At 39.4% G+C, this 14,309-nt stretch overlaps 1 protein-coding gene across 2 annotated transcripts in view; it reads left to right on the top strand.

The window, feature by feature from the left end:
• Positions 1 to 2,747: 2,747 nt before the first annotated feature.
• The window catches only part of arhgef2a (Rho/Rac guanine nucleotide exchange factor 2a), a 70,714-nt gene continuing 59,152 nt past the window's right edge, over positions 2,748 to 14,309 (top strand). For both annotated transcript variants that reach the window (XM_089122693.1, XM_089122692.1), the window contains exon 1: positions 2,748 to 2,974. The gene's annotated coding sequence lies outside the window, so the exon portion shown is untranslated. The remainder of the gene's footprint in view (positions 2,975 to 14,309) is intronic.

Below are 14,309 nucleotides of genomic sequence, written 5' to 3'. Positions count from 1 at the left end.
TGAACTTAAATATACAAGTTTGATAAAAATCATCATTAAAGAAGAAAATTTCAAATGGCATTTAGAGGCTTTTGCATCTGAACTCTTCATATATATACATGGGACGGGTAGGTCCACGGAGGCTTCCATGTAGTTCCGCCATCTTGAAAAACTATAATAACAGAGAGGGACAAAAAGTATTAGGCCAACGCGTTTCCACAGCGTTTTTTTCGTTCAGAGCCAGCGTGACGTGACTGAACGCAGCAGAAGTGGAGGAGCAGAGCAGTGAGAGGCAAGTTTAAAAGGCTGCATTGCAAATCCTCGTCGCCAGAAAAGTCCAAAATAGATCGTAAAAGTAAACGTGACCAGAGATTACAAAAAACACGAGTTAATGTCGGGATAGCTTTTTCCAGGTGGATAGAGCTAATGCAGGAGAAAGATTTCAAAAGAGTCCTGCTTTCTTCTCGACAGATAAGTCAATGTTACGTTTTTTTTTTAAATTGTTTGATTGTGTACTTTATTTTATAGACAGATGAACATTTACAGTTACAAGTTGATGATATCTAACAATGCACGTACTTCAGAAATATAACGAAGAAAGAAGGCATGACTACTTATTATAATAGTTCATGTTTTTCACAGTCAGTAATTCATACTGTAACATTCGTTTGTGTCAAGGCCCGTACACAACGGGACAAATATCGGCGCGCGTTATTCGTCAGCGTTTTTCAACGCGTTTTTTTGTGTTCACACCCAAGCCATTTTCGCTGCCGATGAGCCGAGTGAACATGCAAATTCATTCCCTGACATTAGATGGCGCCAATTTGCTGTGCAATACCACTCCATATCAGTTTTCTTTTATCAAGATGTTTGTAGTCCCTGTCGCGTTTTTCGTATAGTTCTTTATGTTCTAGCACCAACGAGAACAGCAGCTCTTCATTCATCTTGCCTTACATCTTATTTCTTTCTTGCAGTACGACGCTACTTGGCGTATATCTTCTTCGCCATTGCATATGTATGCTCTTCAAGACCGTTTTGTGTTTGAGCGCCCCCAAGTTGTGTTTTACTGTAACATCAGAAGCTCCAAACACGTGAGCAAAAGCGCCAATCTCATTGGTCGAATAGTTTTTGACGCAGCGCGTCAAACAAAAAAAAACGAACCTGAGGCGTTTTTTAAAAAAATGACGCTTTTATGTGTGGCGTTGGTATGCACACTCACCCTTTGTTTAGTCACAAGGCGTTAAACGTCGGCGAAGTTTACGTCGGAGAACGCCTTCAAGTTGCTGTTTGTTTGAAATAACAAACCTGTCCACCCGAAGGAACACTCAACGAATTGCTATTAGAAGACATTTTGTACTAGCTTTTTTTGGTACATAATGGCTACCGTAGATGCAACGCGCATTTGAAAAAGCGAGGCGCTAGAGAGCACAATTCGTTTGAATGCTAAATACATTTTCACCGCTAGATGGGAGAAATTCTTACACATTGTCCCTTTAAAGGAAACTGGTCTTCCTTGATGGTTTAAAAATAACTGTTCAGTTTAAGAAGTCTTCCATCATCTAAACATAGCTACAAAATGTTGCCCTCTTACACTCTTGCCTATAGAAATTGTAATGTGAATATCGCACAAATTATTATATTACTGTCATGATATATTTTGTAAACTATACCTGACTTGCAAGAATGTTACTGTCTTCTTTTATGTAACATTTGCCTGAGGGTTGTAATTCCTTTAATGTGTAACAACACAGTTTAATGAATCAAATATGTCAACAGACCACTGTTTTTTGTTTTTTATTATGTTTATTTATGTTTTTTTTAATGGAGCATGTCAGATTAGTGAGTGTGATTTTTGTCTCTATGTGTCAGATTTTCTTATGCAGTATTTGTGTCTCATTTGCTTGTGTATTTGCAAATGTATAATGATTTGATGTGTGTTTAGTTTTTTATATAATTCGATACTATTGTCTTAGCTATATAAAAAATGTTATTGAGTAATTTGGTGCATGCGGTTTTTCCTATACAACTTGTTAGTTTAAATGTATGTCCTGGTTTGTTTTGATTCTGCTTTGTGTAAATTAAAAGTAATTTGTCCTTTTAATGTCTGATTAATTTTGCTTCAGTATGCACATATCAGGGTTTCCACCATCATGGAAAGCCAGAAAATGTTGAGGAAAAAAGTGTGATTTGCAGGGTTGGAAAATCTATTAATAAATTGACAAAATATTAACAAAAATAAATAATGCACCAACTATTATTAATAGTAATTAAGATGTAATAGAAGTGAATATATAATTATATAGTGAATACATTTTTTTTTTCAGAAAAATTAAGAAATAAACAATATTATTATTAATAAACTAATGGGAATGTATATTGAATAAGAATCTGCTCAGTAAACAAATTAACAAAAAAAATTAAAAAAATAATAATAATAAAAATTCATGGACATTTTAAAGTGAATATATATTTCTAGTTATGCTCATCTCTAAAAATCAAGAAAGTTCTCATAGTGAGTAATCTTTAAAATCAGTGGAAAAGACATGAAACCTAGTTGGTCAAACAGTGTAGGAACCCTGACACAATATGTGTTTCAGACTAATTTCACTTCACTCTGTCAAACACACACACGCCGCGCATATTTGTAGTGTGTTTTCTAAATTATATGGCCATAAATACAGTCCAACTGCAGCACCTGCATGGACCTGTGATGTCGTCAAGGATGTGGGCGGGGCGACTGCGCTGGTCAGAGGCCGCGGGAGCGAGCACAGGAATTCCCGGCGAACGAGGGGATGATGATGATGTTGTACTTTTCCGGAGTTTGTCCGGGAATGTCATGATTGAAAACCATTTGGTCTACGGTGCTTAAATGAAACTCCAAGAGGATTTTAAAGGTTTTTGAAAAGGAAGTAAACATCGAGGAGCGTCTGTCTGGGGGAAATTGAAAAAGACGTTAGGATATAAGTTAATATAAACAGAACATCACAGCGGACAGGTAAGTCACTAAAAGTCACTACAGTTTTTATTAAGTGGGACCTCTCATTGACAATTTGAGTGTCTGGTAACGTTACAATCACAATGAAAAGAGAAAAAAAATAAAGAAAACGAACAGAACACCGGTTAAGTCCGTCTTCGTCGACCAAATATCAATAAGCGGACACGTAACGTTAACATTATAAACTTGTCCTGCTTTATACAGGTTCTTTTTAAATAGCAGTTCAGAGAACTGAAATGTTTATTAATACCTTACGTTGTTAAATACTTAATTGTGCGTGAGTGCGCGTAACCCGGTCTGTTCTTTCTGTAGACAATGACAGCCGTTAAGAGTGAAGAAAGGATTAGGCGAAGGAAATTCTATTTGGATGTTGAGAATGTGTAATTGAGTGTGCGAAAGAAAGCTCTTTGTGTCTGGCCCTATATCTGTAATCTCCAGGGGCCCCTGTGCTACCTGAGACCTTTGTGAGGACCTGCTGCTTTTCTTGCCTATGGAGTTCTGTTTAAAAACATGACTTCATGGAGAGAGGGAGAGAGAATGAGCAAAGAGGATTGAACTGGGAAAACAGAGGTTAAGGGTGAAATTGACACAGACAAGATGAACTAAGCATGATCAGGATCTGCTTTGGAGATGGGACAGCGGCAGATGAAAGTGTAGCATATATAAAAGAGACATACATGGGTCACTTTCTAGATAGAATCAAAGAATGCATCAAGCTCTTGAATGAATGCTCATACAGTATCAGCCTATAAACAAACAGAATTATTTTTATTTGAACGTCATCTGAGATCCCATTTACTTTTATTCATTATTATTTGTATGATAATATTATTTCTTCTGTTGTTTTAAAAAAATGAAAAAAATAAAGAAATGTAACTCAAAGGAGACAGACCAGTAAATAGCAATGAAATGACATTTAAGGCAATAAGAAAAAGGGGAAAAGTTGAGCAGAGGTCAGCGAACCCAATCAATGTGTGTGGCCTGAGTCTCAAGTGTGTTATTGGCACAGTTGCTGTTAATGGCGTCATTACGTGGAGGAGTACCGTAGAAGTCTGCGTATCATAAACATGGAATCTCTCATTCTTTCATGCTGCAAACATGACCGGAATGCTTACTTGGAAGTCACACAGTTTCACTACATTTTGATAACTTAAAGACAAGGGGCTGGTTGCATAAACCGCTAAGACTAGTCTTACAAGTTAGTCATACATTTTTTTTTTTTTGGCCTAATTTGATACCGAAAAGTAAGACTGACTGCCCCTTGACTAACTTCTTAGGTCATACAGTAGATCTTAAAACACTGTCTTGACATAATGGCTATATTTACGCAACTGGCCCCAGAGATGATTGTCATTGATTACCATTGATTCTCTGGAACAGTTGATCTGATTGCGATTGCTTTGATTGGTGAGGTCATTTCCTTTTATATGTGTCAGTGCTTTTGATCTTGTGACCTTTTAACATTTCTTGAACTAATGCTATTACATATATTTATACTAGAACTTAAAGTGCTGTTCATTGGTTGATCTTGAATTGTTCAAAGTCTGCTGTAACAGGAAACTAACAGTGATATAACTAGGCTAGTTATTAGTAAGAGGTATTCTGAGTTCTGTATTACTCAGAACCCCCTCTGAGACTACATGTGGCCTTCTTTGCAACGAATAAGAAAAGAAAGAGGAGATAAATAGAGTGAGGGGTGACAAAGGGAAGGGGGTGGAGGGCATGTTTATGGTCAGTTGGTGACTGACAGCACACAAGGTGGCAAGGGGGGTAGACATCTTCAGAGAGACAGAAGTAAATGTGAAAAAGTAAAATGCCATTTAGAACAAAAACACCCCAAATTAAGTTAATTTGGAGCTCATTTCGGGAGTTAGGAAAAGTTGCTCCAGCTGGTAACTACAATAGAGTGCAGCAGGTAAGACATCACAACCTGCAGTCAGCATCACACTGGTTCTCTCGACAAAAAACCAATAGGATTTTCCCATAGGCTTTTGGATTATCGTTAAAAAGCATCTCTGTGATTAGCAAAGGCTTATGATACATACAAATGTTTTGTCAATCAAGATAATTATCATAGGTGGACAGAAATTTTATGAATTTTGAAGCCTAAATGCAGTCGCCAGAAATAAAAAACTAAAGGTAAGGTATAAATGACTCTTTCAGTCTTTATTCAAAAACATTTTCCCCGTATATATGAGTTTGTAAGAGCAATGCTGTAAAAGCCGTTTGAGTTACCTGTTTAATCTCCTCAACATTTTCATTTATCCACTTGTTAGCAGCCGCCTTTTTCAAGACACTTAACAGCTTAAAAAACGTGTGTTAATACTGATGTGTTTTTATGTCGTACGAATAAAACGTGAAAGTGTCCTAAGCTTGTGTTTACCACAGACCTTATTTACCGTTACCTTATTTACCTTAGCATTTAACTAAAACCCCATTCAAGGACTGTGCACTGATTCTGGCCTACAAAGTAATATCATACCTGCACCACTGTATTAGTCTGTGGTTATTGCACAGCAGGTATGAGTCTATGAGGCTCCACCTTTGACGTGGAAATCTCTGGTTCACTTCTTCTGTTTAGTCCGTTGAGGTTCGACGTGAGTAAAAACATAGCTACTTTAGCTATACTAGAAATTGAAGTTGTCTAAATGAAAGTGACACTGACACAGTTTTTTAATGTTTAAAACTGTAAAGCTGCTTCCTTTAAAGCATTGTAAGGTTTGGCTATATATATATATAAATAAACATGACTTAAGTGCTGAATTGCAGAGCTATTGCAAACATACCTCCATCTCAATTAGATGCTTTCTTAACTGCTTTTGTTCCCTCCAGCAGTGTGGGTATCTAGACAGGGTAACTCCTAGGGGTGTAAATCGGACAGTTAATCACGATACGATATCGATGCCCCAGCCATGTTTAAGGTAAAAAATGCACTGTTTAACAAAAATCCTGACCTTGGCCATTGGTCTTTGTGCAACTGCACGTTCATGAAACTGTATTAGTGCCGCAGTTCACTGCGACTCACACAGAAAAAGCACACAAGTGAGAAATAAAGATGAATAAAAATGTTATATAAGTGATGTATATATCCTCATATATGAAATCCTATTGTATACCCCTTAGAACACTTGGAATATACAACTGGTTGCATGAGACCATTGTGTGGAATTGTGACCATTGTGTCTTTTTTTAAAAAGCTTGATGCAGAGCGCGAGCAGTACTTCAAAAAAAAAATGTTTTATCCTTTTGTGTTTCGAAAAAGAAAGGGCATATGACATTAGAACAACACCAGGGTGAGTAAATGATGACTTAGTTTTCAAGAAAAATGAAAGGCACCAACCAGGTGATACTGTATGTACTTCTAAACCATTTTGCCATACATTTTCTTTATTAAAATGAATTAAAAATCAGCATGAACATTTTTAAAAACATCTTCTTTTGTGTTCCATATAAGAAAGTCATACAGGTTTGGAACAAATGAAAGTGAGTAATGTAATTGTTTGTAATTTTAGTGATCTGTCGTTTTAAAATGTAAGGGGTTGGTGGTAGAGCCCGACCGATAAAGGATTTTGAAGGTTGATATCGATACAAATATTTGTTGGTTTTAAAATCCGATATTCCGATGTATCCGATATAAATATTTTTTTTTTCTATCAGAAACGCGCAACAAAATATTAACAGATTTCCCTAACATTAGTTATTTGTAGTTATTTATGAGTTTTACCTAAAATATTTTAACTCAAGGCATGGTTGAAGCGTGATTCGTCCAAATTTATTTTTTTTTAATATTCATTTATCGTCCATTATAACTGCCGATACCGATATTTTAGAAAAAGTAATATTGGCCGATAATATCGGCCTACCGATATATCGGTCTGGCTCTAGTTGGTGGATTTACTTTTTGATGTCATAACTCATAAAATGAGTCCTGCAGAATGTCAATAAGTTTCTATTCACCAGGCGACCACAGCCAGTTTCATGAATTCCATCAATTTGATTCGGTTGTAATCAGAAGTCATCCGCTTGTGTTTCTGCAGTACAATTCAAGGCTCTGTTTAAATGTCAAAAGTCCAGTTACCTCAGTTTTGGATGCTAATTCAGTTGCTAATGGTGACAACTTTCAGGTGAGTCATGAACTGAATGCAGTGAGCCAGTGATGCACCTTCAATCACCACCAATTCGACTCTCACTCACATGCGTATGTACACACACTCGCATGCAGCTTGTACAACTTTACTGTACACATCCTTTCTTCCATTGTTCTGCATGTTTGCTTTTTGGGAGAGGGAGCCAGTGTGAACATGACATCAGTGGATTCTGTAAGAAGGGAGGGGAATATAAAAACATGGGCTGTAAGGAAATCGCAGGACATTTAAAAGAAAGCTTGGACAGAAAGATGTTGCCTTTGAGACACAAAACAAAATGTCGTGTGATTCCTTGAAAGTAATGAACAATGCAAGCTTTGTGAAGCAGTTGAACTAGATGCAGGTTTTACTTTGCATGGCTTTTTACTTTTTGGACTAAGGGTCACTTGACAACAATATTACAGTTGTGATATTTAATGTCATGCATGTACACTTTGCTCTTGCTTGTGGACCCCATTTTGCCTCTAGAGTCTAGAACTACCTTAACTCTTTGTGGCATACTGTAGATTTAATAAGGTGCTGAGATTCCTTAGAGATTTTGGTCCATATTAACATGATAGCATCACACAGTTGCTGTAGATTTGTCAGCTGCACATCCACGATGCAAATTTCCTGTTCATCCACGTCCCAAAGATCGTCTATTGAATTGAGATCTGGTGACTGTGGAGGCCATTTAAGTATAGAGAACTCATTGTCATGTTCAATAAACCAGTTTAAAATGGTTAAAGGTTTTTGACAGTGCATTATCCTGCTGTATGTAGCCATCGGTAGATACTCCAATACTCAGGTAATGCTCAATTGGCACTTAGGGGACCAATGTGTACCAAGCAAGAAAATATCCACGCCACTACACCACCAGCAGCAGCCTGATCCGTTGACAAGGCAGGATGAATCCATGCTTTCAAGTTGTTCAAGCCAAATTCTGATCCTATCATCTGAAATCGAGACTCATTAGACCAGGCAACGTTTTTCCAATCTTCTAATTCTCCCATTTTTGTGAGCCTGTGTGAGTCAGCTGCTGGAAACAGTCTGACCTCTGGCATCAACAAGGCATTTTCGTCCACAGGATTTCCGCTCACTTGATATTTTCTCTTTTTCTGATAATTCACTGTAAACCCTAGAGATCATTTTTTTTGTGAAAATTCCAGTTGATCAGCAGTTTTGGAAATCTTCAAACCGGCCAGTCTGGCACCCAAAACCACTTTCAAAAGTCACTTAAATCACCTTTCGTCCCCATTCTGATGCTCGGTTGGAATTTCAGCAAATCATCTTGACCATTTTCTACATGTCTAAATCATCTAATATGCTGCTTTGGTGCTCAAGAAAAAAAATATTCTGATTATCATTGTTGAAAACAGTTGTGCTGCTTAATATTTTTGTTGAAATTGTGGTCAATTATTTTTCTTGATCCTGAAAAACTAGCATTTTTTAAAAACCAAAATCTTTTGTAACATTAAATCACTTTATCCTTGGTGAATAAATTGTATAATATAACCAATCCCACCCCCCACTCCCACAATCAAAATCTAATTAATCTATTTTTATACCAATTTTGGTCCCACTTATATTAAGTGGCTTTAAGTACTATGTACTTACATAGAACAATAAGTACAATGTACTTATTGCGTTCACGTTGTATTGTAAACACTTTTGCTGCTATTGAGGTGTGATACGGGTAAGGTTAGGGACAGGTGTGGTGGTATGGGTAGGTTTATAACGTAATTACAAGTGTATTTACAAACATTAATTACAGCTGTAATTACATACAGGTATTTTTAAAATATAAGTCCATTGTATCAATCAAATGATTAATTTCAATGTTAGTACATAGTTAAAGCTACTTAATATAAACTGGGACTTACATTTTGAATACACATCAGGATGAGCTAATATTCCACCCCAAACATAAATGTATTTTTTTAGGATCACAACTATCACAGAATGTTGGCTTAAACAGTGGCTTACTTAAGGCAGACTATTTGTTTCTTTGACCAATGGGAGATGGACAGAATATTTGGGGAAACCCGATTGAAAACGGTTTAAGTGTTCACACTTACATACAAATAGAGGGAGTGAAGTTTAATGCGTTTTTGGCGTGCTGTCTGGGGGAGGGCTCCGAGCTCGAAATTCGGCCCAGACCCAGAGTACAATTTGAGACCCAGGCTGTAATTTGATCTATCCTTTTTTTGTTCTAGACTCTAAAGTTAGGGTGGATAATATTGAGTGGAGGACAAAGAGAGGCAAAAGCATGCAAGAACAAGTAAATGTATAAGCGAGAGGAGTGTAAAAGAGACCCAGGAGCGGTGGAGGACTGAAAGACTGAGAAGGAGGGGTGAGCAGATGTATAAAAGACAGTTGCTGATCTTGTTTGTGTGTGTGAAGGAAAAAAAGTTCTGGCTGCCCTCATTTTGACATAATGTGATTATGTTATTATCAGTAATCTTGTGATGATTTTGTGGAATTTTAAATGTTATGACATCTGAGTCAAGAGTCCAAAATTTACTTTTCACCACACCTGCCAAAGGTGAAAATGTAGCAGCCAAATCATCAGCCAAAAAAACATGTTTTTTTGCATTAGTTTATTATTAAAGGGGGGGTTGACTGCTTTTTTTATTTGCATGATTGTGTTTATGGGGTGCAATATAACAAGTATTCGTGGTTTTTCTTTTTTAAAAAGTCTTATTTTTCATAAACTTCACCTTTATTGTCAGCCACGCTCTCCTTTGTCCTCGAACGAGCTGTTGACTCCTGATTCTATGAAACCACTCCCTCAGAAACAGGCAGTGGGCTCAGATTGGTTAGTTTGGACCGGCGTGTTGTGACTGTCGCTCACGTTGTCCGGAAGGTTAACGCCCATTACCTTTAATGGAGAAACGTGCATGTCATGAGCTCCGGTCCAGATGTAAATATGTGTCGAACTGCAGTATCAGTTTGAGGCAGAATCAGACCAAGAAAGCCGCGATGAAGAGAGTCAATCAGAAACTCACCACACACGGCTCTTACTAAACGTTTCTGAATGATAATTTGCTACATTTTTTAACTTTATACATGTTTGTTTTACACAATAGCATCTGACTGGCAACAATAGCAACTGACTGGCTACTAAATAGTGTTAGCATTAGTTTACGTTCTTGATCAAATCGAAAATAACGTCATAAACATATATACATCAAAAATACATACAACAGTCCTTATACAAAATTTAGGTCCATAATGTTTGTACGCGTTTGTCGTAGACACAAAATAGCATAACTAGTAGCCTAGTGGCTATAAAGCTAGCGCTGGCATTTGAAAAAATAAAACACAAGGCTACGTCTAGAATTATACATGCAAATACATTTAAAATGATGAAGTCTTAGCCTACTTACAGGTTGTGTCCCAACAACTGCTGCCTCTGGTTTTAAAGTCGGAACTATTTCATGTTTTAGCAACAGTTTCTTGTTGAATCCGGCATTGAACTCGTGAAGATTCTGGAAGCTGTCTTCCGTAAATGCACAGCATAAAGAGCTAGATTACGATCGTCATTTTCAGGAACATAATCAAACATAAATTGTATCCATTGTTGACGAAGTACAGCGTCCGTGGGAACCCCGAACGCAGAAGACCTGACAGCTGGATTAACACAACACACTCGACGAGCCTCAAAAATATGGTCATGCCCTTTTCTGCATATTCCAGAGGGAGGGTTGATGCAAATGTATGGGTTAGTGACTTCTAAAACCCAGCTGTAGTCCCAATCGAGTCGTTTTTATAGGCAATATACTTCCTGATTTTTAAAAGATGATATCTCTGCTTACACTGAACTTTCAGTGCTGCAACTTTGCAGATACTGTTCATGCACCAACAGCAACATTACACACTATTTAAAATGAAAAAAGTGAAATCGCAATCAACCTCCCCCCCTTTAATAATATTTGTACCTATGATGACCAATGTAATTATTGTTCTTATCGTCGCATATTGTTGCTCAAATTCTGAGCAGAATCTCTTTCTTCATGCTGCCATTGTTGAAGTTGCACCTGAGGAGAACTAGCATCTTTTTCTCTAAGCATTCGATGGCTTCTACATGGCAGAATTGTGTGGGCCCCATTGACCCGCCCCACAAACATGAGTTCTGCATTGCCTGCCTGGGCCACGCCGAGGCGGTGTTCACGGACTCCACCTGCGCTGAGCTTCCGGTGCTTACCCTAATAACCAAGAGGGAGATGGTTTGCGCTATAACGGGGACGAGGCCCACTGCCGCCAGCGAGCCACTGGAGGGACCTTTGCCACCTGGAGGTGAAGATGACATTAAGACCTGGAGCCGCCATCATCCATTGTCACCGCGCACCTGTCCTCTTTGCGGACGCGAGCTTTCTTCACTCCATGACCATATTGCAGGTGTTCTAGGCCACACTTCTGCAGTTCCTGGATGGTGGCGTTGTGGATGCTGACATCGTCAATGATTTGCACGCGGCGATGGACCTCGCGCTCCTCCCAGGCCATTGGCCGCTTCATGGGGTTTAACCAGTGGTTAACCCCAGCTGATATGAAGGACACGGACCGCAGGACACTCCTTCACACTGACTCCAGACACTCCCTCCAGCCTCTTTGGTGACGCCGTGGAGTCAGTCACAGAGCGTTTCTCCGAGATGCAGAAGTGCATGAAAGCGATGAAACACATGATGCCCTGTCGCTCGCTCCAGCACTTGTCGAGGTCTTGCTCTTCCTCTGCACCTCGCCCCACTCATGGACCAGCTAGACAGCCTGCTGCAGTGCCCCACCCTGAGCCAGACGTTCGCCACAAGCAGTGGATGGGGCCTCGGAGGAAGCTTCAAGTTCAGAGGAGAAGCCCGGGCCGCAAGAGAGCCAGCGCACCATTCTCGGATACCAAGCCTTCACCCTGATGGATCAATCAAGAGGAGAAGAGAGTCCACTGGAGGCCCCGCCCCCAAACGCTGTGTTCTGCAACGTGTCCCCTATGTTCTGGTAGGCGACAAATGCAATGTTTGTGTAAATTAAGTTTTATTAACTAAGTTCGAGAGGAGCATGTTCAGATAATTGACATGAGTGGACAGCAATCAGCAGTCAATGATAAGAGGGTACAAATAGACTTAGCAGTCTTACCTCGATCCATTGACAGTTTGCAGCATCCCTCCTCCACCCCTTCTCCACACTCCTAGTTCTCCACACTCCTCTTTCTAAAAATCACTTGCATACGGGGGGAGTATTTTGGGTTCGGGCAGAATTCCGAGCTCGGAGCCCTCCCTCCGGACAGCACGCCAAATACGCATTGAATCTTACTCACTCAAAATTATATGTAAGTGTGAACTCGTGAAATGCTGTATCTGTTTGTGTGAGTTCCACAATAAAAACACATATCCTTCACAAAAAGAGCTTTTTTCTCCTCTTACACCCAACACTGTCACTTGCCCTGCCCCAGAGCAGTGCGGAGTCACAGCCCATAACTATAATGGGCTCTCGAGGGTGCGAGAGTGCCAATATTACCCCGCCATAAACTGTTTCCCTGCCAGTGCTTCTAGCCTCACTGGGGCGGGGCTCCAATACAAACACGTAGCCAATGGCAATGGCGGCCGTAGAACTAATGTAACGACCACTGTGTCATTTCCTAGACGTGTTGAGGGCTATTCCGGGCGTTTCATGTATGTATATTCTGTTCATTCAGACTGAGCGTGTCCCTTAGGAGAGCGTTTTTTACAGCTGCTATTTTGTGGTGCCAAAGAAGGATGGTGGACTCTGGACCTGAGACCTATCAACAGAGCACTTCACAAGCGCGCGTTCAGGATGACAACACTGAAACAGATCCTGGCACAGATCTGCCCCGTTTCAGACTGGGCAGGTCGGTTCTCGTCGGTTACTATCGAAATCTCGATTCCCTTAAAGGCGGGAACAAGACATTGCGTTAGCCGCCGTGTTCACTGTGCAAACGTTCAGTCGTGATCCTGACACAATTGTCGTGCCCTTGCATATTATATTGCTTGCGAGGCTGTTAGTATTTGCATACTTCGAGACAATTGGCCAGCTGTTCCAAGCTGACTTTAGCCCATAAGTTTTCAATAAAAGTGGAGAAGGGATGAGTTCCCGCAGCGTTGCTATTAGGGTTGGGTATCGAGAATCGAGTATCGATTGGAATCGGGACTAACTTTTCGCTTTTCCCGGAATCGTTCAAAAGTTAAAATTTCGATTCCTAGTTTCAATATTCACAGTCCGCCGAGCGGAAGAAGAAAACGCTGAACAACACCTACGAAGAAGCGTCTACCGGAAGTGTTGGCATAACCGCGCTAGTCGAACATGCGTAGCTTACGTCGGCGGTCCAAAGTGTGGCTTCACTTTTCTAAAAATAATGAAATCTCGGCAAAATGCAAAATTTGTGACAAAAGGAGTATTTGTGACAGAAGGAGTATTTCCTTCAGAAAGGATTATTTCCTTCAGAAAGACCGTTGGTTAGCAAGGTTAGCTAAACTTTTTTGACCCTGCCTCTTAAAAGAATCAGAATCGAGAATCATTAGGAACAAGAAATCGGAATCGGAATCAGAATCGTTCAAATTCAAACGATACCCAACCCTAGTTGCTATGCAATGTCTTGTTCCCGCCTCTCAGGGAACCTAGGTTACGATAGTAAACTGGAGATGTTCTTTAAAAAACCTATTTTGTTTTCCACGGTTTTAAAAAAAAAACTGAGTAATTGACATGATTTAAAAATTTGGGAGAACTATGCCTTTTTTTCTTTTTTATTTCAAATTCTGATAGTAGAAATGTACTGTGTTTAAGAACAATGATGCATGTTTGAAATGCTTTACACACAGTGCCATAACAGTTTTGCTGCTAGGAAACAAAATCATGAACTGCAATTGCAACAATCTCGACCTCTACATTCTCTTAACTTATCGTAAAGTAAGTCAACTTACTTTCTCTCATTGTACGTGCTTGTATACACAAAGGTGTGTGGAACAGAGGTAATAACCTTATCTCGGCCTGTTGGCAGACCGTGTCTTCGTGTCATGTAGCCTACAAATTATTTGCAGAACATTAATCATTTTTAATGTGTGTTGCAAACTGGAACACTAAAATGACTGAACCATTATAGTAGAGGAAATGGTTTTATATAGTGGTTTTACATGTGCGTGCTTCACAATGCATTCCTAATAGAATGGGGATAAAGAAAAGGAATGGAAGAACCACTTCAGACT

This window comes from Pimephales promelas, chromosome 18, assembly GCF_988280905.1.
Source record: "Pimephales promelas chromosome 18, fPimPro1.hap1.1, whole genome shotgun sequence".
NCBI lineage: Eukaryota > Metazoa > Chordata > Actinopteri > Cypriniformes > Leuciscidae > Pimephales > Pimephales promelas.
Note: the sequence above shows the minus strand (reverse complement) of the source record. Positions and strands in the feature narration are given on the sequence as shown.